At 36.4% G+C, this 26,355-nt stretch overlaps 1 long non-coding RNA gene and 1 pseudogene across 1 annotated transcript in view; both read left to right on the plus strand.

Moving 5' to 3' along the window:
* LOC107179853 overlaps window positions 1–26,355 on the plus strand; it is a 119,145-nt gene that overhangs the window by 40,326 nt on the left and 52,464 nt on the right. The window lies entirely within an intron of this gene.
* On the plus strand, window positions 4,700–5,163 carry LOC122239222 (annotated as a pseudogene).

Genomic DNA, 26,355 nt, shown 5'->3' on the forward strand with positions numbered 1-26,355 from the left:
CTGAGGGATTGGTTGTAATAATTCCATTTCCACTCATGATTTTATCTATTTGGGTCATCTCCCTTTTCTTTTTGAGAAGCCTGGCAGGAGGTTTATCAATTTTGTTTATTTTTTCAAAAAACCAACTCGTTTCATTGATCTGCTCTACAGTTTTTTAGATTCTATATTGTTTGTTTCTGCTCTGGTCTTTATTATTTCTCTTGTTCTGCTGGGTTTGGGGTTTATTTGCTGTTCTGTGTCTAGTTCCTTTAGGTGTGCTGTTAGATTTTGTATTTGGGATTTTTCTTGTTTCTTGAAATAGGCCTGGATTGCAATGCATTTTCTTCTCAGGACTGCCTTTGCTGCATCCCAAAGTGTTTGGATTGTTGTATTTTCATTTTCATTTGTTTCCATATATTTTTTAGTTTCTTCTCTAGTTGCCTGGTTGACCCATTCATTCTTTAGTCGGGTGTTCTTTAACCTCCATGCTTTTGGAGGTTTTCCAGACTTTTTCCTGTGGTCGATTTCAAGTTTCATAGCATTGCGGTTTGAAAGTGTACATGGTATGATCTCAATTCTTGTACACTTATGAAGGGCTGTTTTGTGACCCAGTATGTGATGTATCTTGGAGAATGTTCCATGTGCACTCGAGAAGAAAGTATATTCTGTTGCTTTGGGATACAGAGTTCTAAATATATCTGTCAAGTCCATCTGATCCAATGTACCATTCAGGGCCCTTGTTTATTTATTCATTCTGTGTCTAGATGATCTACCCATTGTTGTAAGTGGGGTATTAAAGTCCCCTGCAATTATTACATTCTTATCAATAAGGTTGCTTATGTTTGTGATTAATTGTTTTATGTATTTGGGGGCTCCTGTATTCGGCGCATAGACATTTATAATTGTTAGCTCTTTCTGATGGATAGACCCTGTTAATTGTTATGTAATGCCCTGCTTCATATCTTGTTACAGCCTTTAATTTAAAGTCTAGTTTGTCTGATATGAGTATGGCTACTCAAGCTTTCTTTTGACTTCCAGTAGCATGATAGATAGTTCTCCATCCCCTCACTTTCAATCTGAAGGTGTCTTCAGGTCTAAAATGAGTCTCTTGTAGTTAAAAACTAAGTTTTGGGGCACCTGGGTGGCTCAGTCGGTTGAGTGTCCAACTTCAGCTCAGGTCATGTTCTCACACTCCATGAGTTCGAGCCCCGCGTTGGGCTCTGACAGCTCAGAGCCTGGAGCCTGCTTCAGATTCTGTGTCTCCCCTCTCTCTGCCCCTCCCCTGCTCATGCTCTGTCTCTCTCTGTCTCAAAAATCAGTAAAAACATTTGAAAAAATTAAGAAAAATAAAAGCTAAGTTTTAAAAGAAAAAGTTATATAATTTCAAATTACATTTTCAAATATTTAAAGCTAATTAATGTTTTTGAGAATGTGAAGAAATGGGTGCTCTCATACTCTCCTGGGAGAGCATGTATTTGCTTAAATATTTTGAAGAGTAATTTGGTAATGTATGTATAATATACCTTAGAATATTTGCTTTGATACAAAAATTCTACTTCTAGGAATTTCTCTTAAGGAAAAATTAAAAAGCATGAGAAAGCTACAAATATGTTCATTGCAGCTTTCTTTATAATGGTATTAACTTAGTAACAACATAAAAATCCTTCAACATGGGATTTCTTGGGGCACCTGGAGGGCTCAGCTCAGATCATGATCTCACAGCTGTGGGATTCAGCCCCTCGTTGGGCTCTGTGCAGAGTGTGGAGGCTGCTTGGAATTAAAAAACAAAACTCATGAGATTTCTTAATTAAGTCATGGTACATACATAAACTTTTAAATGGCTATTGACCTCGTAGTTGTTGCCAACCTAATGGTCATCACTTTCCTCTTCTCTCTTGTTAACAGAATTACCATTTTTTTTTTTTAGGTATTGAGGTAATATGCTCAGGGAAGGTGGGCGTAGTCTGAGGAGTGAATTGTGATGACAGTGGTAATCCAATATCTATGTGTTTGGTTTAGAGGTCAACAAATGAGTTATTTCTGGTCAATGAGACACTAACGTTGTTCTTCTTGGAGCTTTTGGGAAGGTTTTTCATCCTGATAAAAATACATACATGAGGAGGAAACCCTGCCCATTTGTTCCTGTCTTTAGATATTTCATGTGAGGATATAAGAATGCGGTGCTTGCAGCTATGTAGCTATCTTATGACTCTGAGGGAAAGCTATGAGAATCATAGAAGTGCCAACTCAAAGCTTTGCGTTGTTGGGTGGTATAGTCGCTTTAAAACTATCTAATTCAAGACTTTTTATCTGTTTAATTTCCCTTTTTCGGAGTTCCATTACTTACAAATGAAATTACTCTGACTTATAAAACACTATAGATAATGAAAAGAGTTCCAACTCTGAAGTTAAACACAGCTTGGTTTCAAATCTTGGGTAACTCTTACTAGGGCTACTCCACTATTAGCCCATGGACTATTTACTGAAATTGTCAAAGCCGTAGTTTTTTCATCTGTAAAATAAGGATAATAATATAACTTCTATCTTATAAGGGTGTAGTGTGAAGGTTAAATATATATAGAGCTTACCACAGTACCCTCAGTAAAATCTCAATGAATATTGGCTATTGATAATTAAAGCAGCAATATTAATCTATACTGATATGAAAGAATGTACATTATATTAAGTGATAAAAGGACAATTATGTATGGTAGTTAACCATTTTGTGAAAATAAATGTATATTCTGAGAAAAAGTCTAGTAATATATACTAATCAAAATGTTAAAAATAATAATAATCTTTGACTGTTAGGATTACTGTTTTAATTCTCTCCTTTATATTTTCCTAAATGTTCTAGAATTGTTTTAATGATTATATATTCCTTTTTATATATTTTTAAAAGCTAGTTAAATTTGGTAGGAGGTAGGAAGAAGCAAAAAGAGTGGAAGACCTATAGAGGATATTTAGAGGAAGGAGTGAGAAATAAGGATGAGTAATGTTGCAGAAGCAAAGGAAGGAACTGATTTCAAGAAGGGAGTAGCCAACATTATTGAATGCTTCTGAGGAGTGGCCAGTTAGTGGAACACTGAAAAGCGTTCATGGAATTTCACAATATCAAGTCACCTTAGAGTTGTGTCAACCAAGAAATCAGAGTGTACTAGAAATGAGAAGGAAATGCGTAATTAAGAATTGGATTCTGGGGCTCCTGGGTGGCTCAGTTGGTTGGGCATCCGACTTCTGCTCAGGTCATGATCTCACCGTCCATGAGTTCGAGTCCCGCATTGGGTTCTCTGCTGACAGCTCAGAACCTAAAGCCTGGAGTCTGCTTTGAATTCTGTGTCTCCCTCTCTCTCTGTCCCTCCCCCCACTTGCATCTGTCTCTCTCTCTCTCAAAAATAAAATGAAAACATTAAAAGAAATTTTTTTTAAAGAATTGGGTTGAGTGGTGCCTGAGTAGCTGAGTTGGTTAAGCATCCCCAACTTTGGCTCAGGTCATGATCTCGAGGTTTTCAGGTTGGAGCCCCATGGTGGACTCTGTGCTGACAGCTCAGAGCCTGAAGCATGCTTCGGATTCTCTTTCTCCCTCTCTCTGCCCCTGCCCCCACTTGTGTTTTCTCTCTCTCTCTCTCTCTCTCAAAAATAAACATTTTAAAAAAAGAGTTGAGAAGTGGACAAGGTAAATGTATATTAATCTTTCAAAAAAATTGGTCGTGAAGAAGAGAGATAGGGCAGTGTTTTGGAAAAAAGCCAGTAGAGAAAGAGAGAGAGAGAGAGAGAGAGAGAGAGAGAGAGAGAGACTTAAGTTACAAAACATAAGAAGAGTTGCTAGGGCAAGGACCCTAGGGAAGTGGAAGACAATGGTATCCAATTGTACTTGTATGGGGAAATCATCTTCTACAAATGAGAACTTTCACAGTTCACTCAGTAGTGAGTTTTTCTACTCTCTTGCTTGTATATTTTGATGAACAGAATTTCATAATTTTAATAATAAAACATAAATCCCATTATTGTCAGTGATTTTATGTCTTATAGAAATAATTTCTGACTCCAAGTTCAGAAGGATACTCTCCTATATTCTAAAAATGTTAAAGTTTGCATTTCATATTTAAGTCCATAATCCATCTGGAATTGATTTTTGTTTGTAGTATGAGGTAGGGATTCAATGTCATTTAAAAATTTTGGATAGCAAATTATTCCAGCCTGATTATTTTTATCCATTGGTGTTCAATGTCTTGGTATGTGAGTCATGTAAATGGTATACAGGAGCCAGCTCATAGCAATTTGTGAAAATTGCTAACATCTCCCCCCAGTTTTGAATTTAGTGAAGTCTTTCTGGCAGCTTGAAATTAGCCAAGATTGTAGTATTTACACCATGGAAATCAGCAAACAACTACAAATCAAGGCTGTTTGACTGGAGAGCTGACTTATTTGTGATGATTTGCTCTTAAAAAAAAAAAGAGAGATTCTGGGGCGCCTGGGTGGCTCAGTTGGTTGGACGTCAGACTTCAGCTCAGGTCATGATCTCACGGTTTGTGGGTTTGACCCCTGCATCGGGCTCTGTGCTGACGGCTGAGAGCTTGGAGCCTGTTTCAGATTCTGTGTCTCCTTCTCTCTTTGCCCCTCTCCCACTTGTGCTCTGTCTCTGTCTCTTAAAAATAAATAAATGTAAAAAAAAAAATTCTGTCTTTCCGCGGGAACCACCAACTTCCAGTAATTTGCCAAAATGACCAACACAAAGGGAAAGAGGAGAGGTATTCGCTATATGTTCTCTAGGCCTTTTAGAAAACATGGAGTTGTTCCTTTGGCCACATCCATGCGAATCTATAAGAAAGGTGATATCGTGGACATCAAAGAATTGGGCACTGTTCAAAAAGGAATGCTCCACAAATGTTACCATGGCAAAACTGGAAGAGTCTACAGTGTTACCCAGCATGCTGTTGGCATCGTTGTAAACAAGCTAAAGGCCAGATTCTTGCTAAGAAAATTAACGTATGTATTGAGCATATTAAGCACTCAAAGAGTCGTGATAGCTTCCTGAAGGGTGTGAAGGAAAATGATAAAAAAAAAGAAGGACGCCAAGGAGAAAGGTACTGAGGTTCCACTGAAGTGCTAGGCTGCCCCGCCCAAGAAGCACACTTTGTGAGAACCAATGGAAAGGAGCCTGAGCTGCTGGAACCCATATGAATTCACAGCATGATAAATGTAAAAAAATAAAAGACCTCAAGACTGTAAAAATGTTTCCCTTATTTGAGTAGCTCTGTGGTGTCCTCTCCCTCAAAGAAATATTTAAAGCAAACTTTAATTGTGTCCTAATTCATTGGGTGATGTCTTTTTTTTTTTTTTAAATTTTTGTTAAGTTTATTTTTGAGAGAGAGAGAGACAGAGACAGAGACAGAGCATGAATGGAAGAGGGGCAGAGAGAGAGGGAGACAGAATACGAAGCAGGCTCCAGACTCTGAGCTGTCAGCACAGAGCCGGATGTGGAGCGCTAACTCACAAACTATGAGATCATGACCTGAGCTGAAGTCGGATGCTTAACGGATTGAGCCACCCAAGTGCCCCTCGGGTGATGTCTTTATTCAAATTTGGTGGTTTATTTCTTGCTGAAAGATGTGAGGTGGTTTATTGTATACAGCAGAATATACTCAACTGGTTAGGAGCTGACAGATATTACTTATAAAATATTTACAGTAGTTTGAAAATAGTCCCTCTAAATCACTAAGAAAAAACAGTTTTAAAAATACACGAAAGCTAAAAAAAAAAAAAATAAAAAAAAAAAATAAATAAATAAAAATACACGAAAGCTTATCTGTTGCATTGTATTTAAGCTCAGGGAAAGTGGAGTACTTGTAATTGTATCCTGTCTTAAATAGCTGTGTTTTAAGGATAAAGAACTTGCCTTTGAAACCTATTACTTAAAAATAGATTGTTTAAAGCACTGTGTCTGTTTCCTACTAAACCGTTTTCCCTATCATTTCCTGTTACTGTTTCTTCTATATGGTGCTCTAGCTATTAGGAAAAATTTGTTTATTGGGACTGCTCTTTCTTGCCCCAGTTCCTTTGCCTGAAAATACCTACCTTTCTAAAGTTGGTGAATTTCTGATTGTCCTTTCTTCATCTTGAGTGTCTAAGTGAACCTTACCTGATAAAGGTATTTTAAGGAATGAAAGTGTTTGGAATCAGAGGAGAGAAATTCTAGTTTGGGATGATAGAATAAAATCCCTTATATATGTTCCCACAGCGGGGGAAAAGATTCTAGATACTTTATTATTATTTATTTATTTTATTATACTTTATTATTTACTTATTTTAAGATTTTATTTTTAAGTTATCTCCCAACACACCCAACACAGGGTTCAAACTCACAACCCTGAGATCAAGAATCTCATGCTCTACTGACAGAGCCACAAGGCCCCTGGGTTGCTAATACTTTATGATTGTCACATCTATGTTCATGAATGAGATTGATCTGAAATTTTCTTTCTTGTAATACCCTTGCTTGAATATGGTATAAAAAATATTCTATTATTATAATTTAGTTGAAGAGTGCTTATTTTGTTTGTATTCTCTGGAAAAGCTGATTAAAATTGAAATTAACTCTTCTCAGTAGAACTTGCTGGTAAAACCATTTGGTCCTGATTCAGTGTAATGTGTGGTGGTGGTGGTGGTGTGTGTGTGTGTGTGTCTGTGTCTGTGAAAAGATTAAAGATATTCAAGATAATGAATTTCTGTATTGGTTATAAGATCACTTATGTTTTTATGTTTTTTTCTTGAGTCTGTTTTCTAAAAACTTTCCACTTCACTCAAATTTACTAAGAAAAGACTTTCTTAATATTCTTATGTTTTTAATTTATGCTGCAGTTATTTTCCCTTAAATTTATAATACTTTCTTTTTTTTTTAACGTTTATTTATTTTTGAGACAGAGAGAGACAGAGCATGAACGGGGGAGGGTCAGAGAGAGAGGGAGACACAGAATCTGAAACAGGCTCCAGGCTCTGAGCGGTCAGCACAGAGCCCGACGCGGGGCTCGAAATCACGGACTGCGAGATCATGACCTGAGCCGAAGTCGGCCGCTTAACCGACTGAGCCACCCAGGCGCCCCTAATTTATAATACTTTCACTTGTGTTTCTCTTTCTTCTGATCAATATTGCCAGAGGTTTGACAATTTTATTCGTGTTTCCTTTGTTGATACTCTTTTATGTATATTTGTTTTCTATTTCATTAATTTATATTATTTTCTCACTTTGAATATCTTTTTTCTGTTGCACTTTATATAATGTTTTAATGTTTTCAGCTTATGTCATTCATTTTCAGCTTTTCTTTTTTCTAAGATATGGCCATATATTTCCTCTAGTACTGCAAGTTTTGATGTGTACTGTTTTTCATTATCATTTAGTTCCATTTTTTCTTTCACTATATTCTTCTTTATTCCATGAATACTTTAGAAACATTTTGAAATTTTTAAATGTAGATTTTTAAAAATATTTTTTTGTTATTTATTTATGATAATTAGCATTGTAGTCAGGATGTAGTCAGTATGATACTAATTCATCAAAATTTGTTGAGACTTGCTTTATCTCCTAATACATAGTCAGTTTTCATAAATACTCCTTATATATTAAAAAAGTTGTATTTTTGCAGATGCTGGATGCAATTTTTTATATGTGTATTAAATCAAACTTGTTCAAATATTATTTTTAAAATATTTTTTAGAGGGAGTGCACAAGATGGGGGGAGGGACAGAGGGAGACACAGAGAGAGAGAAAGAGAGAGAATCTTAAGCAGGCTTCAGGCTCAGCATGGAGCCCAATGGGAAGTTCAGGCTCATAAGTATGGAATCATGACCTGAGCCGAAATCCAGAGTCAGACTCTCAACTGACTGAGCCACCCAGGTGCCCCTCAAATATTCTTTATCCTTACTAATTTTCTGATCTACTTACTCTATCATTATTAAGTGAGTTTATTAAAATCTCTCACTTCGGTGGATTTGCCAATTTCTCTTTGTTATTTTGTCAATTTTAGCTTTCTGTATTTTGAAGTTATTTTTTGTATAAGTTTTCCCAATATTTTGAGAAGAGACTCCTACATAAAAATTGAAAGAATAATTCAACAAACATCCATACATCTTTTATTTAGATTCACAAACTGTTACCATTTTGTCACATTTTGCTTTCTCTATTTCTATATGAGTATGTATGAATTTATGTCTTTTTTTAAGTTGAAGTGAAACCCATAGTATAAAATTAATGATTTTAGAGTGTAAAATTCAATGACATTTAGTATATTCACAATGTTGTGTAACCACCACCTTTATCTAATTTCAAAACATTTCATCACGCCAAAAGAAAACCCGGCACCCATTGAGCAGTTGCTCCCCATTTCTCCCTCCTTCTAGCTCTGGAACCAACAAACTACTTTTTGTCTCTATGAATTTACCTATTATATATATTTCATAAAAATGAGATCATGCACTATATGGCATTTTGTGTCTGGGTTCTTCCACTTGGCATAATATTTTTGAAGTTCAACAATATTGTAGCATGTATCAGTATTTCATTTATAATATATATATACCTTATTTGTTTATCCATTCATCTGTTGATGGACAGTTGGATTGTTTTCACCTTTCAACTTTTGTGAATAATGATGTAATGAATATCAGCATCAGCAAACAAGTATCTGTTTGAGTCCCTGTTTTCAATTCTTTTAGATATATACGTCAGGCTGGAATTGCTGAGTCATATGGTAATTATATGTTTAACTTTTGTAGGAACTGCCAAAGTATTTCCAGAGTGACTGCACTATTTTACATTCTCACTAGCAATATATAAGAATTCCAATTTTCTACATTCTCATCAACACTTGTTATTTTCTGTTTTTGTTTTATTATTATAGTTATTCTAGTGGGTATGAAGTGGTATCTCATTGTGGTTTTAATTTGCATTTCCCTAGTGACTAATGATATAGAGCATTTTTTCATGTGCTTGTCTACCATTTGTATATTCTTTTTAACAGAAATGTCTATTGAAGTCCTTTGTGCACTTTTTTTTTTAAATTTTTTTTTAACGTTTATTTATTTTTGAGACAGAGAGAGACAGAGCATGAACAGGGGAAGGGCAGAGAGAGAGGGAGACACAGAATCTGAAACAGGCTCCAGGCTCTGAGCTGTCAGCACAGAGCCCAACGCGGGGCTCGAACTCACCGACCGTGAGATCATGACCTGAGCCGAAGTCGGACGCTTAACTGACCAAGCCACCCAGGCGCCCCTTTTGTGCACTTTTAAATTGGGTTGTTTGTCTTTTTGTTTTTGAGTTGTAAGAGTTCTTGTGTATTCGAGACACTATATTCTTGTCAGATGTAAGTTTCAAATATTTTCCATTCTGAGGTTATCTTTTTACTTAATAATGCTCTTTGATGTACAAAAATTTTTAATTTTGATGAAGTCAAGTTTATCTATTTTTTCTTCTGTTGCTCATACTTTTAATGGCACATCTAAGAATCTCTTGTCTGAGTACATGAAGATTTACCTCTATGTTTTCTTCAAAGAGCTTTATAGTTTTAGTACTTACATTTAGGTCTTTGATCCATTTTGACTTAATTTTTCTATGTGCTGTGAGATAGGAGCCCAACTTCATTCTTTTATATCTAGATATCCATTTGTCCTACTACCATTCATTGAAAAAACTGTTCTTTCTCCATTGAATAGTGTTGGCACACTTGAAAATCAGTTGTTCATAGATATATAAGTGTATTTTTACCCTCTCAATTTTGTTTGGTTGGTATATCGGTTTATTCTCATGCCAGTACAGCCTTGCTTTGATTACTATAACTTTTTTGTAAGTTTGTAACCAGGAAGAATGAGGCCTTCATCTTTGTTCTTCTTTTTCAAGATTGTTTTGGCTATTCAGAGCCTCTTGTAGTTCCACATGAATTTGAGGATTGGCTTTTCTGTTGTTGCAAAAAAGGCCTTTGGAATTTCAATGAGTCTGTACATCCCTTTGGGTAGTATTGCTATATAACAATATTGTTTTCCAGTCCACGACACGGAGTATCTTTCCATTTATTTAGTTAGCTCTTTAATTTCTTTCAGCAGTTTTTTATATTTATCAGTATGTAAGTCTTTAATCTCCTTGGTTATATGTATTCTGAGCTACTTTTATTTTTTGGATGCTATTATAAATGGAATTGTTTTCTTAATTTTCTTTTTGGATTGTTTACTGCTGTTATATAGCAACACAACTGATTTTTATTAATGTTTATTTATTTATTTTGAGAGAGAGAGATAGAGCAAGCAGGGGAGGGGCTGAGAGAGAGGGAGACAGAGAATCCCAATCAGGCTCTGCACTGTCACACAAAGCCCAACGTGGAGTTTGAATTCGTGAACTGTGAGAGAATGACCTGAGTTGAAATTAAGAGTTGGTCGCTCAACCAACTGAACCACGCAGGTGCCCTGCAACACAACTGATTTTTGAGTGTTAATCTTATACCCTGTAACTTGTTGAATTAGTTTACTAGTTCTATTAGTTCTTTTATGGATTTTTTAAAAGTAGGTTCCAAGACCAGCGTGGAACCCAACGTAGGGCTTGAACTAATGGCCCTCAGATCAAGACCTGAGGTGAGAACAAGAGCTGGACACTCAACTTACTGAGCCACCCAGGCACCCTTCTTGTATGGATTGTTGAGGGGATTTCCTATGTAAAGGATCATGTTGTTTGTGAATAGGAATAGTTTTATTTCTTTCTACTTTGTATGCCTTTTTTTGTTGTTGTTGCCTAATTGTTTTGGTTAGGACTTCTAGTAAAGTGTTCAGTCGCACTGGTGAAAGTGAGCATTCTTGTCTTGTTCCTGATCTTAAAGGAAAAACTCCTAGTCTTTCATCACTGAGTCCAACATTAGCTGTTTTCTGGTGGTGGTTTATGTCTAGATTTCTGTGAAAATTTTTTAACTGTGTTTGCAATATATAAGGCTTTTTGAATACAAAAATTTATGTATTTGATCATTTTGGAAATATTATTAACTTTCCTTCATTATTTCATTTATCTTTCACTATTATAAGTATATATTTGTTAGACCTTCTCTGTGCTATGTGTTCATACTTATTAAATATATTCTATTTCATTGTTTTTTTGTGTGTTGTATTCTGAGTAGTTCCCTCAGATATAGCTTTCAATTTACTAATTATTTCTTCAGTTCCATCTAGTCTGCTGTTTAATCCACATCCTTGGGTGGGTTTTTAAAAAATTTTCAATAATTGTATTTTTGCATTTCTAAAAGTTCTTATTGGTTCTTTTATAACTCAGCTGATTTTTTATAAATTCATTCTTTGGCTTTATGTTCTTTTATTTCTTTAAGTATATTAAACATGTTTATCTTGTATTCTATATCAGTATAGATATATACCTTGTATATATAGCTTTTTATGTTAAAATTATATATAACTTCCTAAACTGAAGTTTTTGTGAGTCTCATTCTGAAATTTTTTATGCTGACTTTGTTCACAATAATTTATTCTTCGTGTCTCATTATGTCAAAGTATGGATTTATGTTCCTTGAAATTTTATTGGTGGGATTTTTTTTTGAGGCCTAAATTAAAGTTAAATTTATTGAGAGATTTGTTTTATTTTCTGCTCAATGTCTGGACTAAGACTAGGACTAATTTGAATGAAAATTTCTGTTTGTGTTTTTGGGACCATTCAGATTTTGTAAATCCTATCATTAAACCCACTTCAGGGTGGACTTGTAGTCTTGAATTATCAAGAATGACTTATCTTTTGCCTTGATTTACGGCCAAGAGTGAGACAATTTTCCTTAACATCTTTCTCCGTAGGATAGATTATTTTCTAGATTACTCACTGAGGATATGGGTCTTTGGGATTCTTTGTTATTTGCAAAGTCCAGTATAATATCCTGCCTTCACGGGCCTACATTGTCTCTTGTCTGCCATGCCCAATGCCTTTTAAAACTAAAACTCTAGGCCACCAAAGATTGACAGATACCCAAGACAGGAGCTGTCTTCAGATTTCATATCTCTTTGGAGTTATGATCCTCTTCTTATACTTTTTTTTAGCTTTGGAGGCTCTCTCTTGCATTCTTGATAAGTCAATCATGGATGTAAAAAAATTTTTTTTTAATTTAACTAGCATTTTAAAGATATTTTGCACTTAAGAACTTTTAGAAATGCAAAAATACAATTATTGAAATTTTTTTAAAAACCCACCCAAGAATGTGGATTAAACTGGGCATTTAAAAAGAAATTTGATAGGTTTTTGCCAAGGACTAGAATTTTGTTATTTCTGAATAAAGATAACATATACCATATTTAGCTTAACCTTTCCCCTACTCTTAAATTGTCATGCTAATTTTCTTTATTATTTCTTCATTAGTTTTTTTACTAAGTATAATAGTGAGGTGAATATCTTTCCTCTTTGTTTATTTGTTGCTTTATTAATATCTTGATTATTTCCTTGGAATATTTTTGAATAGGATTTCTGGGTCAAAGGAAAAATGGCCATTGATTTGAAGGAAGTTTAGGAAGTAGTATCTACAAGAATTGGATGTAGGAGGTAAGGCAGAGGAGGGAATCTAGTATGAGACTTAAGTTTTTGGCTTAAGTAACAGGCTAGATGATGATGTCATTAAGTAAGATTGGGAACACAGGTTAAGGTGGGTGTGTGCGTGGGGAATGATAACAAATTCAGTTTGGACATGCTGTATCTGAGGTTAGGTCACGTAGGTAGAGAAATTTTTAGTAGGCAGTTGCAAATACAGGGCAGAGGCTCAGGAGAGGGTTTTGGGCTATAGACACAGATATGGGATTCACAAAATTGGGGGTTCCAGGAGCCTGGAATCTATCAAATGTATTTTCAGGGATTAATGTATTTGATAAATTGATTTTTATCCTAATGCTTCTATTCATGCTTTCATTTCAATAATAATCTGGATCACTCGGATGACCACTTTATTAATAGTATTGCCAACTTACTTCAGTGTCTTTATTTGTATTAATGTTTATAATCTTGCTGGTGCCAAGTATCACAGAGCCAGGCTTACTATGTAAATGATGCATTCAGGTCAAGTGAAGATGAAGTGATATCATTGTGTGCTTGCTCATATGAATGAAGGTTTCATAGTAGTATGAATAGAGAAAAGTGGTGGGAGAACTGAATCATCACATGGTACATAGTTCTATTTAAATTAAAAAGAATCTATGTTACTAGCAGCCACGCCCACATTCACATTCTGAGTTGGCAAATTGGTTTCAAGGAAAAAAGCATAACAATCCTAATAAATTAATGTTTATTTCATCGTATGAGTTTTTTTAGATTTTTAGTTTTATTTGAGTGTATTTTATAAAGATTTTGCTTGTAAACTTGTTAGGAACTAAAAGCATAAAGAATTTATGCTTATTTAAGTAAGTGAATAATACAATAAAAATAATTTTGGTCAACATTGAAAACTTAAGACAATAATTTTTTTAGATTATACAAATTTGTGTGTCAGAGCTGAGCCATGGATATAAGTAGGACTTGTCCAGAGAAAGTTCAAAGTGGAGAAAGAAAAGGTGCTGGGAACAGAATGCTGGGAAGCATCAGTAATTAAGTAATGCATGAAGGGAAAGAGAAAAACTTACAAACCCAATGTTAAGATGGGAATAAGGTGGTTAAAAGGAGGGAATTGAAATGTCTTTGAAAGGCATATATGGCCTTTTCCCAAACACTTTCAGTGGAATGAGTAAATAAGTGGTGAGAATGTAGGTAGGAACAGTGTCAGAACAGTTTCTTAAAATGAGCTTGGTTAAGATTGAAAGGAAAGAAAGAATGTTCTGGAATGGGACATAACATCATTATAAATGCAAGTCCTTGAACATATTTATGTGCTAAAAAGGAATAATGAAGGAAGGATTCACATATATATCGGAAGAAATAATCGACAAAATGGGATCTCAGTAAAGATGGGACTCAATGTGAGATAGATAACAGATGGCAGGGTTTTCCCTTGAAGAGTAATGGTAATATTCATTTGAGATGAGATATGAGTAAGTTTAAAACTGGAAACTGGAGTCATGCTGTATAGCTTGTAAGTTTCTATGAAGTAAGGACCAGAGTGATGGGGAGGTAGTTGTAGAAGATTCATGAAAACAGTGATGAAGATTTGTAATAGTTATTATGAGAAATGGGTTGGGAACTTAACCAACAGTGTTGACAACCTTGCTGAGACCAGGGTTCTAGTTTTGGCTGTGCGACTTACTAGCTCTATGAATTAAGCAAATAATCTAACCTGTCTGAATATTTGTAGAATGAGGAATTTGGACAATGTACCTACTTCTTTTTTTTAGTTAAAATTATTTTTTATTGAATTATAATTGGCATATAATATTAGTTTCAGGTGTATAGTATATTGATTTTATATTTTTTTACATTCTGAAGTGATCACTTGGTTAGGTCTGATTACTATCTGTCACTATACAAAGTTGTAATATTATTGACTATATTCCACATAATTCACACACATCTTTTTGACTTATTTACTTTATAACTGGAGGTTCATACCTCTAAATCCCCTTTGCCTATTTCACCCATCTCCCTACACTCTTCCCCGCTGGCAAATACCAGTTTGTTCTCTCTATCTGTGAATCTATTTCTGTTTTATTTGTTTTGTTTTTTTGTTTTGTTTAATTTATTTTGTTTAATTTATTTTAATTTAATTGTTTATTTAACTTATTTTTAATTGTTTTGTTTGTTTCATGTAAATGAAATCATATGATATTTGTCTTTATCTGACTTATTTCACTTAGCATAATATCCTCTAGGTTCAGCCTTGTCACAAAGGGTAAGATTTCCTTCATTTTTGTGGCTGAGTAATATTTCATTGTAGATATACTACCAGTTCTTCTTTATCCATTAATCTGTCAATGGACACTTAGTTTCCTTCCATATCCTGGCTATTATAAATAGTGCTTCAGTGAACATAGGGGGCCATATCTTTTTGAATTAGTGTTTTTGTCTTCTTTGGATAAATACATAGAAGTGGAATTGCTGGATTGTATGGTAATTCTATTTTTATTTATTTAATTAATTTATTTATTTATTTTTAATTTTTTTAACGTTTATTTATTTTCGAGACATAGACAGAGCATGAACGGGGGAGGGTCAGAGAGAGAGGAAGACACAGAATCCGAAACAGGCTCCAGGTTCTGAGCTGTCAGCATGGAGCCCGATGCGGGGCTTGAACTCACAGACTGTGAGATCATGACCTGAGCCGAAGTCGGAGGCTCAACCGACTGAGCCACCCAGGCGCCCCTGTATGGTAATTCTATTTTTAATTTTGAGGAACCCCCATACTATTTTCCACAGTGGCTGCACCACTTTACATTCCCACTAAGAGTGCATAAGCGTTCCCTTTTCTCCACATCCTCACCAACATTTACTTCTTGTCTTTTTGGTAATAGCCATTCTGACAGGTGTGAAGTGATAGCTCATTGTGGTTTGATTTGCATTTCCCTGATGATGAGTGATGTTGAGCATATTTTCATGTGTCTCTTTGTCACCTATATGTCTTCTTTGGACAAATGTCTGTTCAGGTCCTTTGCCTGTGTGTTAATCAGATTATTTGGGGTTTGGGGGATTGAGTTGTATCAGTTCTTTATATATTTTGGATATCAACCCCTTATTGGATATATTGTTTCCAAGTATTTTCTCCCATTCAGTAAGTTGCCTTTCTATCTTGTTGATGGTTTCCTTTGCTGTCCATAAGCTTTTTAGTTTGATGTAGTTCCATTTGTTTATTTTTGCTTTGTTACCCTTGCCTGAGGAGACATATCCAAAAACATATTGCAAAGACCAGTGTCAAAGAGCTTACTGCCTGTGTTTTCTTCTAGGAGTTTTATGGTTTCAGGTCTTATAGTTAAGTCTTTAATCCATTTTGGGTTTATTTTTGTGTATGGTGTAAGAAGGTGGTCCAGTTTCATTCTTTTGCATGTAGCCATCTGGTTTTCCCAACACGGACTAGGTAATTTATAAAGAGCTTTTAAGTCCCCAAATCATTTAATTTAGAAGTCAGGCACTAACTCCTTTCTAATAAGAAATCTAACACAATAAATATTTTCCCCTTTTAAGAGTTACTTTGGAACCAAAAACTAGGCCTTTTTAGACTACATTTAGTTTGAAAGTCCACATGGAGAATTAAAAAGCCAGTTAAAATAGGAAGGGAAAAGGAATGGAAGACTTATTTTTTTCTCCTCTTCAAGCACACCAACCATCCACTGAAGCAAACAACACTCACAGAAAGATACAGGAACTAGAATAAGAAAAAAAGGTGAAATAAATTGTTGTCAGTGTCTTTTTGTCTTCTAGTTCCTAGGAATTTGTAAGTGAATTCCAACTTTGTGTTAAGTTATTGTGAAATTCCAATGAGGAATTGAGGAAAATGAGATAGCCTGGAGGAATTTTTTTTTTAATTTTTTTTTTAATGTTTATTTATTTTTTGAGAGAAAGAGAGAATGAGTAGGGGAGGGACAGAGAGAGAGACACAGAATCTGAAGCAGGCTCCAGGCTCTGAGGTGTCAGCACAGAGCCCCACATGGGCCTTGAAGTCACGAACTGTGAGATCATGACCTGAGCTGAAGTCCAAGGATTAACAAACTGAGTCACCCAGGTGCCCCTCTTATATATCTGTCTGTCTACAAATAGATAGATAGATAGATAGATAGATAGATAGATAGATAGATGATAGATAGATTTTCCAGGAATAGAATTTAGTAATTCATCACTTACATTTAGCATCCATGCTGCTCATCCCAACCAGTGTCCTCTTTAATGCCCCTCACCCGTTTAGCCCTTCGCCCCACCCAACACCCTGCTGACAACCTTCAGTTTTTCTCTGTATTTAAGAGTCTCTTATGGTCTGTCTCCACTGGAGGAATTTCTTGTAAGAGAATCCACTCTAAAAGTCTAACTACTCTGCATCTTTAAGGAAGGAGTGGCTCCAAATAAACACAGGCTTGATAATGATTGAAAATGTAACTTTAGTGGGTCACCTCTCTTTGCTCTCAAGAATTTTTTTTACAATTAAACTTTTTTTAAAATTTAAATTCTTTACAATTTGCGGTATGAATCAACTGAAATAACTTCCTAAATACCATATCTGGCCTTGTAAAGAGTCAAGACCACATTCAACAATCATGGGAATACCTAACTCTTTATTTTCCTTCAAGAAAGGTCTTTATGTAAAAAAAGACCAAAGCAATCTGAGTTGTGCCTGAAATTCAAGAAAACCCAGAGCTATATGATTCCCTGAGCTGCTTGGCCTGGAATACTCAGGAGCTGCTTGTATGGAGCTGTGTGCACCTACTGTACTCCATGCATTCAGCCCTCAGCTAATAATGCCTGCGAAGAGTAGACCTCCAGCAGAAGGAAGAGTTCCAGTCCTGCCAACTATTACACTATTTATGTATTCACAGTTCCGCTTCTCTCACCAGAATGTGAATTCCTGGAGGGCAGAGAAATTGTCTAATTCATCTTTTTTTTTTTTCAACGTTTTTTATTTATTTTTGGGACAGAGAGAGACAGAGCATGAACGGGGGAGGGGCAGAGAGAGAGGGAGACACAGAATCGGAAACAGGCTCCAGGCTCCGAGCCATCAGCCCAGAGCCTGACGCGGGGCTCGAACTCATGGACCGCGAGATCGTGACCTGGCTGAAGTCGGACGCTTAACCGACTGCGCCACCCAGGCGCCCCCTAATTCATCTTTTTATCCCTAGCGCCTTTAACAGCAACTTGCACATAGCAACTTCTAATATCTTCTTACGGGATAAATAAATGATTTAAATCTATGATTCAGTATCCCAAATAATAAAAGGCAGAGTGTATAATAATTTCTAAGCATTCTTAAGGTATGGCTAATAACAGTTCTTTTCAGTCATGTTAACACAAAAAGAAATGGCACTTGGCATCTTTGGAAATTAAGGAAATATATATTGATTGGATATATATTGAAAATCAATGTATATATTTCTGAATGCACATATGAGCATATGTTGTTCTGATTATTTCCACATATCTCTTGCCAGGCAGATTTTTCTAAAGCACCATCTTTATTTTATTATTTCTCTGATTAAGGCCCCATGATGACTTCTATTTGTATAATGTATTGGTTTGGAGCTTTTGGACACTAACAAAAAGCAGTTTTCTTTTAATCCAAAATTTCATCAGTGTTGTGTAATGGAAGTGGTATAGAATTATGCTATGTGGGCATAATTATTACTCAATACTTATTTGAATGCAGGGGACAGAAACTCAATTCAATTAGTTGAAGAAGGAGAAGGAGGAGAAGAAGAGGAGGAGGAGGAGGAGGAGGAGGAGAAGAAGAAGAAGAAGAAGAAGAAGAAGAAGAAGAAGAAGAAGAAGAAGAAGAAGAAGAAGAAGAAGAAGGAGGAGGAGGAGGAGGAGGAGAAGGAGAAGAAGAAGGACGACGAAGGAGGGGGAGGGGGAGGGGGAGGAGGAAGAGGAGGACGAGAGGGAGAGAGAAAGAAAGAAGAAAGAAAGAAAGAAAGAAAGAAAGAAAGAAAGAAAAAAAAAAGAAAAGGAAAGAAGAGAAAATGTTTTTTTGAGTTAATGGGAAGTCCAGGAGATTGCACCTGGCTGTAGGCATGGCTGGCTCCAGAGGTTTGAATAATGTTGTCAGGACTCTGACTCTATTCCTCTCTCAGATTCATTCATTTCTTCTTGGCGTCATTCTTAAGTAGGATTTCTCTTCTCTGAAGGCAATGTGGCCTCCAGTTGTCTTAGGCTCACATCCTTCAAGTTTAGCAATCTCCAAAGTAGGGGAAATCATCCTGATTAACTCCAGAGGGAAAGTTCTGGGGAGGACTCTATTTGGCCTAAACTGGGTCATGTACCCATTTCTCAACTAATGTGGTGAAAGAATGGTATATTTTGACTTGCTAAATCTGGATCACATGTCCCAGGCTTGGAGTCAAGGGAAGGTGGAGTCCCATAATGGCCATTTCCTTCAAGATCACTTTGAATGGGGTAGAGCAGTTCTCCAAAGGAAAATGTGTGACTCTTATCAGAAGGGAGATGCATTGACACAAGTAGCTTATCGGTCTACCACACCAGGGCTGAGGTGGAGCTTGTATATTCAGGTCTGATGAACCAACTGGCATCTGTCCCAGTTGCTCAGGGTGTATATTCTCAATGCCTGGTGTACATATTGTACCATTGTTAACTTTTTTTTTTTAACGTTTTATTTTTTTTGAGAGACAGAAAGAGTGTGAGCAGGAGAAAGGCAGAGAGAGAGGGAAACACAGAATTCAAAACAGGCTCCAGGCTCTGAGCTGTCAGCACAGAGACCAACGCAAGTCTCGAACCCATGAATGTGAGATCATGACCTGAGCTGAAGTCAGATGCTCAACCGACTGAGCCACCCAGGTGCCTCAATTGTTAACTATTTTGATATCATCCCCACACCCCATGAATCTCACCATTTATGAGTTAAAAATAATATATGTAATACCATATGAGCAGTCTTGAACACATAAAAAGAATATTTATTTTTATGGAACAAAAATGACACCTAAACAAAGTTTTTGGCAAGATATTTTTCAGAGCCTGATCAGATTTGGAGCAAACAAAGAGAATTGGTGAAACTATTGCCCCCCCTTTTTTTTCTTAAAGAAAAAATAAATAACATTTATATGTAGTCCTTTATGAAGTGTTTATATCATATTATTACTCTCCCCAATATCTAAAAGTGGTTTGAATTTCTGATAATAAAACTGAATACTCCTGTCAGTAGTGAGCTTAGGGACACATGCACCAAAGCAAAGCTAAGTCCCAAGTCCCTAAGATGCCCTTCAAAAGCAGTCATCCAGTTAATTTGATCTATTAAACAAACTTAGCAGTTGGGATGCCCACACAGTGAGAAAGGCTGCTTAGAGATGGAATTTTGGCTTTAATTGGAATCTTCTGTCCTTTATTAGACAACCATAAGCTTCCAATTATACACACCATCTTCATTTCAAATTATGGATTTATAAAACCTTATGAATTTTCATTCCTCACAACAGATTTAGGAATAAACATAAGCTTCTGTCATGAACAAATATAAGAGGTTTTCTTCTCTCTCTCTCTCTCTCTCTCTCTCTCTCTCTCTCTCTCTCTCTCTCTTTTTTGCCACATCCCAAAGGTCATTGATAACTGACCAAACACCCACTGTGTATCCAGAGATGTGTTAGGTATTTGGAGCTATTAAAAGGAAACTTGAAAAATAATTCTTTTCCTTGAAGAATTTAGGTAATATGTCTCAGGAGAAAAATTAACATACTTAGAACAATAAGGTAATAATTAAATGGAACCTTTGCTGTTTCCACTAATGGTGTAATGGCTTCCCCTCCATTTCAGTCTGTTGAATTTTACCCATTCTTCAGGGTCTGTTTCCAGAACTTTCCTTTATTTAGCTTTACTTGATTACTTGAATATAAAGTAGGGCTTACATTCCTCTGAACCATCCACCCTAGCGACACTTAAAATGTCTTCATAGCTTTTTATCATCTATAGGAGCAGCCCAGCCTCTGTAGCCTGGTGAGGAGTCCTTGACCAGCTTTCTTGCCTTATCTCCCCTTGCCCTTCTATTTGCACACATTTTGAAAGTAAACCAAATCCTGGTACCAAATCCAAACCTGGTTTAGTAAACAAAATGAAACAAAACAAAATGTTACCAAATGTTGTGAATTTCCACATGTAGTCTTCTCTACATAGACCAGTCTTTTCCTTCCCTTTTCCCCAATTTAGCGCTTGACAAACTCCCACTCACTCATTAACATAGCTTAGACATCACTCTCTCAATGAGGTCTCCTTCCTTTCCATCCTGTAGGTTGTGCTCTGCCTTTTGTACCTGCTCTTATGATTCTGGGTGGTGGTGCTTCACTTTCATGTCTACCTGCATTCTCCTTGTAATCGTCAGCACCCATCCCTTACTTAGTTTGGACCCCTGAGTGTCTAGTAAGAGCCTGGCACACAACAGGTCCTCCATAAAATTTTATTGAAATGAATTGGGTTGCATTGAACTAAGTAAGAGTATAGAGAAGACTTGAAGTAGCTGAAGATCCTAGCTGAACCCCAGGTTTTATGTCCATGTTGACAAGGGGAAAAAGTTGTTAGAGAAGGGGGAGATGACATGAGCAATACCCAAGGGAGGAGAATGAGCCAGGTGAAAGCTAGGGACTGTGGATGATCATATCTGCCTAGAGTAGAGGCTGTAGAGTGGAGAGTGTTAGGAAATAAAATCAGAAAGGCCAGGATGGCCATGTTATGGAAGACTTTGAATGTGAAGCAAAGGAGGTGAAACATGATGGAATAAGTACTGCAATTTGAGAAAAGAAAATTTTAGAAATATCCCAAGTATCTGTGTAGAAGAGGAGCTTTATCCCTCTTGCAACCTCTTTTGGCATTTACATTATTACTACTAGTATGTCAGTGGTCCCAACTGACCTAGAGTCATCTGAGCATAATAGTCTGGTAGTTTGAAGCAGAGTGTGATGTGTTGGGAGTCAGAAGTCTGGAGTTGAATTTCTGCTCTGGTCTAATTTGTTACCTGATAGGGTGAAATCACTTCACCTCTCTAATCCTGTGTTCTCATCTGTAAAATGAAGGCAGAAGGTGGATAACACAATTCATGAGGTCCCTTTGATCTCTAGGAGTCTATATGTAACAAAATAACTAATTCTTAGCTACTTTATTAATCTGTTTTTGCCCCTTAGTTTTATTTGTTTATTTACCTGTTTACTGGGTTTTAGAGTTGCTTTATTAGACAGGTCTCTGACAGTCCCACAATCTGCTCTGCTGAGACCAGCCTCTGAGGTCCTAACCATTGTGTCACACCTAGAAAACCCTGCCCAAGCTTCCACCCTTCCTTAAAAACCCAGCTCCAGCCCAACATATTTCTTGAAGCTTTTCCTAATCTCTCCAAGTCTCTGATATTTATTCCTTGCTTTTGGTGTTTAAATATATTTTGTCTTGAGCTATTCTTTATTTGTATCATATTGTCTTTTCTCTCTCCAATTTCTTTTTAAGCTTCATAAAATAAGGAACTGTTACATGCAATATTTGTTCATCTCCCATACCCCATTTCACCCCAGTACAAAGCTAGGCACAAAATAGATGTTTAGTAAACATCTTGAAATATTGAATGAATGATGTACAGGAAATATTACTAAAAATAGAAAAAGCTGACCTCAAAAAGGACACCTATAGGGCTTGGAATTGAAATAATGTAGCCTATCAATGATTTCATAGATGGTATTTTGTACCCCATGAAAGACTGATTTAAGATGTGTTGTGTGTGTGTGTATATACACACACACACAAGATGTGGTATATGTATATATACATACACAATGGAATACTACTCGGCAATGAAAAAGAATGAAATCTTGCCATTTGCAACAATGTGGATGGAATTGGAGGATATTATGCTGAACAAAATAAGTCAGTCAGAGAAAGATATCATATGTTCTCACTCATATGTGGAATTTGAGAAACTTAACAGAAGACCATGGGGGAAGGGAAGGAAAAAATAGTTACAAACTGAGAGGGAATTAAACCATAAGAGACTCTTAAATACAGAGAACAAACTGAGGGTTGAGGGAGGGGAAATGGGTGATGGGCATTGAGGAGGGCACTTTTTGGGATCAGCGCTGGGTATTGTATGTAAGCAATGAATCATGGGAATCTACTCCTGAAGCCAAGAGCACGCCGTATACTCTGTATGTTAGCTAACTTGACAATAAATTACATTTAAAAAAAGATAGGATGATCTGTGAAGTTTCTGGTCTGTGGGCTTGTCTTGAATTAAAGAGTGGGTGGTACCAGGTCCTAGATATTCCAGCCAACTCAAGGAAAAGAGAAAACAGAGAACTGTTTACTGAGTGACTTTGCTGTTGGACAAGTCCCAAGTGCAGCTTGAGAACATCGGGCAGAGTTACCACCCTGCTGCCACAACCTCTGCCAACTTGGATAAGAAGCAGTGAGGTTGACCTGTCTTTTGGCTCTGGAACAAGGCGAGGGAGCACACCAGCAGGCATGGGAAGGAAGAAGTTGTGAAATGAAAGACATGAAAAAGAGATGACTATGAGCCTCTTTCCTCTTTTCTCCTGTTACCCCAAGTCTCTCTCCTGCCTCCTTGACACCTGTAAAGTGGTAAAAACCAGAACCTTGCACTTTGCACCAACTGTGGCATGGGGCTTTGGGGTCTAGCTTGGGGTAACAGAAGACGGTGAAAATCAGTTTTGTTTCTTAAAGTAGTCCTACCATAAAAGGTTTGAAGATCACTACTCTGCTTGGATAATTAGCCTTTAAACAACCCAATGCCTAAACAGCTCAAAGCAAAATATAAGAGGGAGGTTTACTATGTGAAGCAGTTGAGTTCTAGATGGCAGTGTTGAAGCTCTCTTCACTGTAAATTAGCTCATGGAAATAAAACGTGAGGGGTTAGGAACTCCAAATCCTGCCGTTGCTCTCAAATTGCCTCAGGCTGTCTTTCGTAGGAAAGTCCAGAAACTACGGATTCGGATGCACCCCCCGCCCCTTTCTGACATGCTCCAAAGCTGTTAGTGTTTATAACAGAAGAATGGGGCATTACGTTGATTTGTCTTACTGTGTGCAGAAAATGTAGGAATAATTCCCGTGTGTCATCAACCATTTAGTCAGCACTCAGTTCCTTAGCAGAGGAAATGGTAGGATTTATTAGGGAAAGTATCTGTCATACCATATAAATAGATGCACAGTTAAAGCAGATGCAGCAGGCGGAGTATATATTTCTGTGTGACTGATCATAAGGAACTTATTATCAAGAACTCTTTGGAAAAATCAGTCATTTGGTAAGATGGCAAACATAAGGATGCACTTACTTATATTTTTATGCAGTTCCTCCAAACAGTAATTTTGGCTCAAAATGCATTACTGGGGTAGAAATAGTTTTAATTAAAAATGGTTTTGCATTATTTTTTTACTTTTGAGAAAACATGCAAGTGATAAAAGCAGCCCAATTGTAGAAAAAGCTACCTAAAATAGATCACTTTCTCACTGCCGACCCCAGACCCCAGCCTCCTCCCTCTTTAGGGGTCATCACTGTCAATTTATTTGGTATCATTCAGAAATATTCGACACAAACTGATCCCCCCCCTTTTTTTTTAGTTTTTACACAAATGGCAGTGTCTTTGTCATAGTCTTTCATGGCTACCTTTTTCCCTTAACAGTATACCTTGGAAATCATTCCTTATCAGTCTTACACATGGCCAGGCTCATTGTTTTTAACAGATTTAACTGATGTTGACATCTTGTCAAAATGGCTTTAGGGTTTTTTATGTTAACATTACGGATACTTTTTTTCCCCTTCTTAAATGTTTATTTTTGAAAGAGAGAGAGAGAGAGGGAGAGAGAGAAGGGGAGGGGCAGAGAGAGAGGGGGACAGAGGATCTGAAGCAGGCTCTGTGCTGACAGTAGCCAGCCCACTGTGGGGCTTTAATTCACCAACTGTGAGATCCTGACCTGAGCTGAAGTTGAAGTTGGTCACTGGACTCACTGAGCCACCCACGTGCTCCAACATTACAGATACATTTTAACCATAGCCCCCCCTGCCCAATTCTGTTGCTCTCTGACTAAAGCTAATCACTATCCCCAAATTAGCATGTATCCTTCCTGCCTTGTTTTTTATATATTTAGTGTATACGTATTTAGTATTTCATTATGTGACTCTGGCACCACAATTTATCAGCAGTTGTGTTTTTGAACATTTAGTTTGTTTGCAGGTGTTTGCTGTTAAGTGCAATTCTAAAATAAGCATTCTCTTTAATGTCTCCCTGGGCACATGTATGTGAATTTTTTAGGATATATACTAACAAGGAGAATTCCTAGGTTGTAAGGTGTGTGCATAGCACCTTCATCTGATATTGCAAAATTATTCTCCAGTGTGGTTTTTGACCATACACATTCACACCAGCCACGTTTAAAAGTTTTCCTTTCCTTTCCTTTCCTTTCGTTTCCTTCCCTCCCTCCCTCCCTCTCTCTCTCTCTTTCTTTTTCTTTCTTTCTTTCTTTCTTTCTTTCTTTCTTTCTTTCTTTCTTTCTTTCTTTCTTTCTTTCTTTCTTTCTTTCCTTCCTTCCTTCCTTCCTTCCTTCCTTCCTTCCTTCCTTCCTTCTTTCTTTTTCTTTCCTCTTTCTTTCGGTTGCTACATTCTTACCAACACTTGGATTTCTCAGACTTCTAAAATGTTGCCAAGCTAATAGGGATGAAATAGTATCTCATCATGGTTTTAATTTGCATTTATTTCTGAAGGTATCTTTTCTTACCTTTTTTGGCTATTTAGTTTCCCTCTTAATAATTAATTATTGAAATGTTTGACAATTTTTCCTTCATATTATTTGTTTTTCCTTATTGATTTATAGGGATTATTTTATATTCTGGATACTATTATCCCATAATGTGTATTATAATTAACTTCTCCCACTCTGTGGCTTGCATTTTTACTATTTACGGTGTCTTCTGTCTAATGCAATTTTTATATTTTAATGTATTCAAATTCTCACTGTTTTCATTTTTGCTTTTGTCATTTTGTTTAGGAAACCTAAAGAAATGTAATGAAGACATTCTCTTAAACTTTCTTTTTAACTTTAAAAATTTCCCGCATACATTTGAATTTTTAATCCACGTGAGCTGTCTTTTTGTTACGGCATGAAATAGAGATCTAAATGCCTACCTTCTCCCGGTATATGTGCTGGTTATGACCAGTTCTCTTGGCACCAAGTGTCTCATGGTCGCTACTCCCTGCTGACATGTAAAGCCATCTCTGTCCCATGCCAAGTTTCCATATATGTATTGGTCAGTATTGACTTATTTTGTTCATTATGCTCCTCTGGCCTTATTTTATATCCTTGACCTAATACCACACTATTTAAATTACTGTGGCCTTATAGTTAGCCTAGTAGGGCAAACCTCCACTCCATAGTTTTCTTGTTCAAAAATTTCTTTGCTACTTTTATCTCTTTTATCTTCCACATGAACTTTACAGTAGGACTATTAAATTCCATGAAGAGTCTTGGGACTCCAATTGGAATTATAATGATTCATAGATCTATTATATATTCATGGGGAGAGCTACTGGATTTACACAATTATATCTTTCAATTCTTCAGTGTCTTATCATTTATCCAGTGCATCTTTTGTGTAAATGTTTCGTAATTTTACCAAATAGGTCTTGCATAAATTTCATTAGATTTTTGCCTAGGTATCTACTGTAAACGAGAGATTTTATATAAATATATATTGTTTTCTCTTACACTCTGAACATGTATTATGTTGAATTCTCCATTTGTTTGAA

The sequence above is a fragment of the Panthera tigris genome, chromosome B3 (assembly GCF_018350195.1).
Source record: "Panthera tigris isolate Pti1 chromosome B3, P.tigris_Pti1_mat1.1, whole genome shotgun sequence".
Classification (NCBI taxonomy): Eukaryota; Metazoa; Chordata; class Mammalia; order Carnivora; family Felidae; genus Panthera; species Panthera tigris.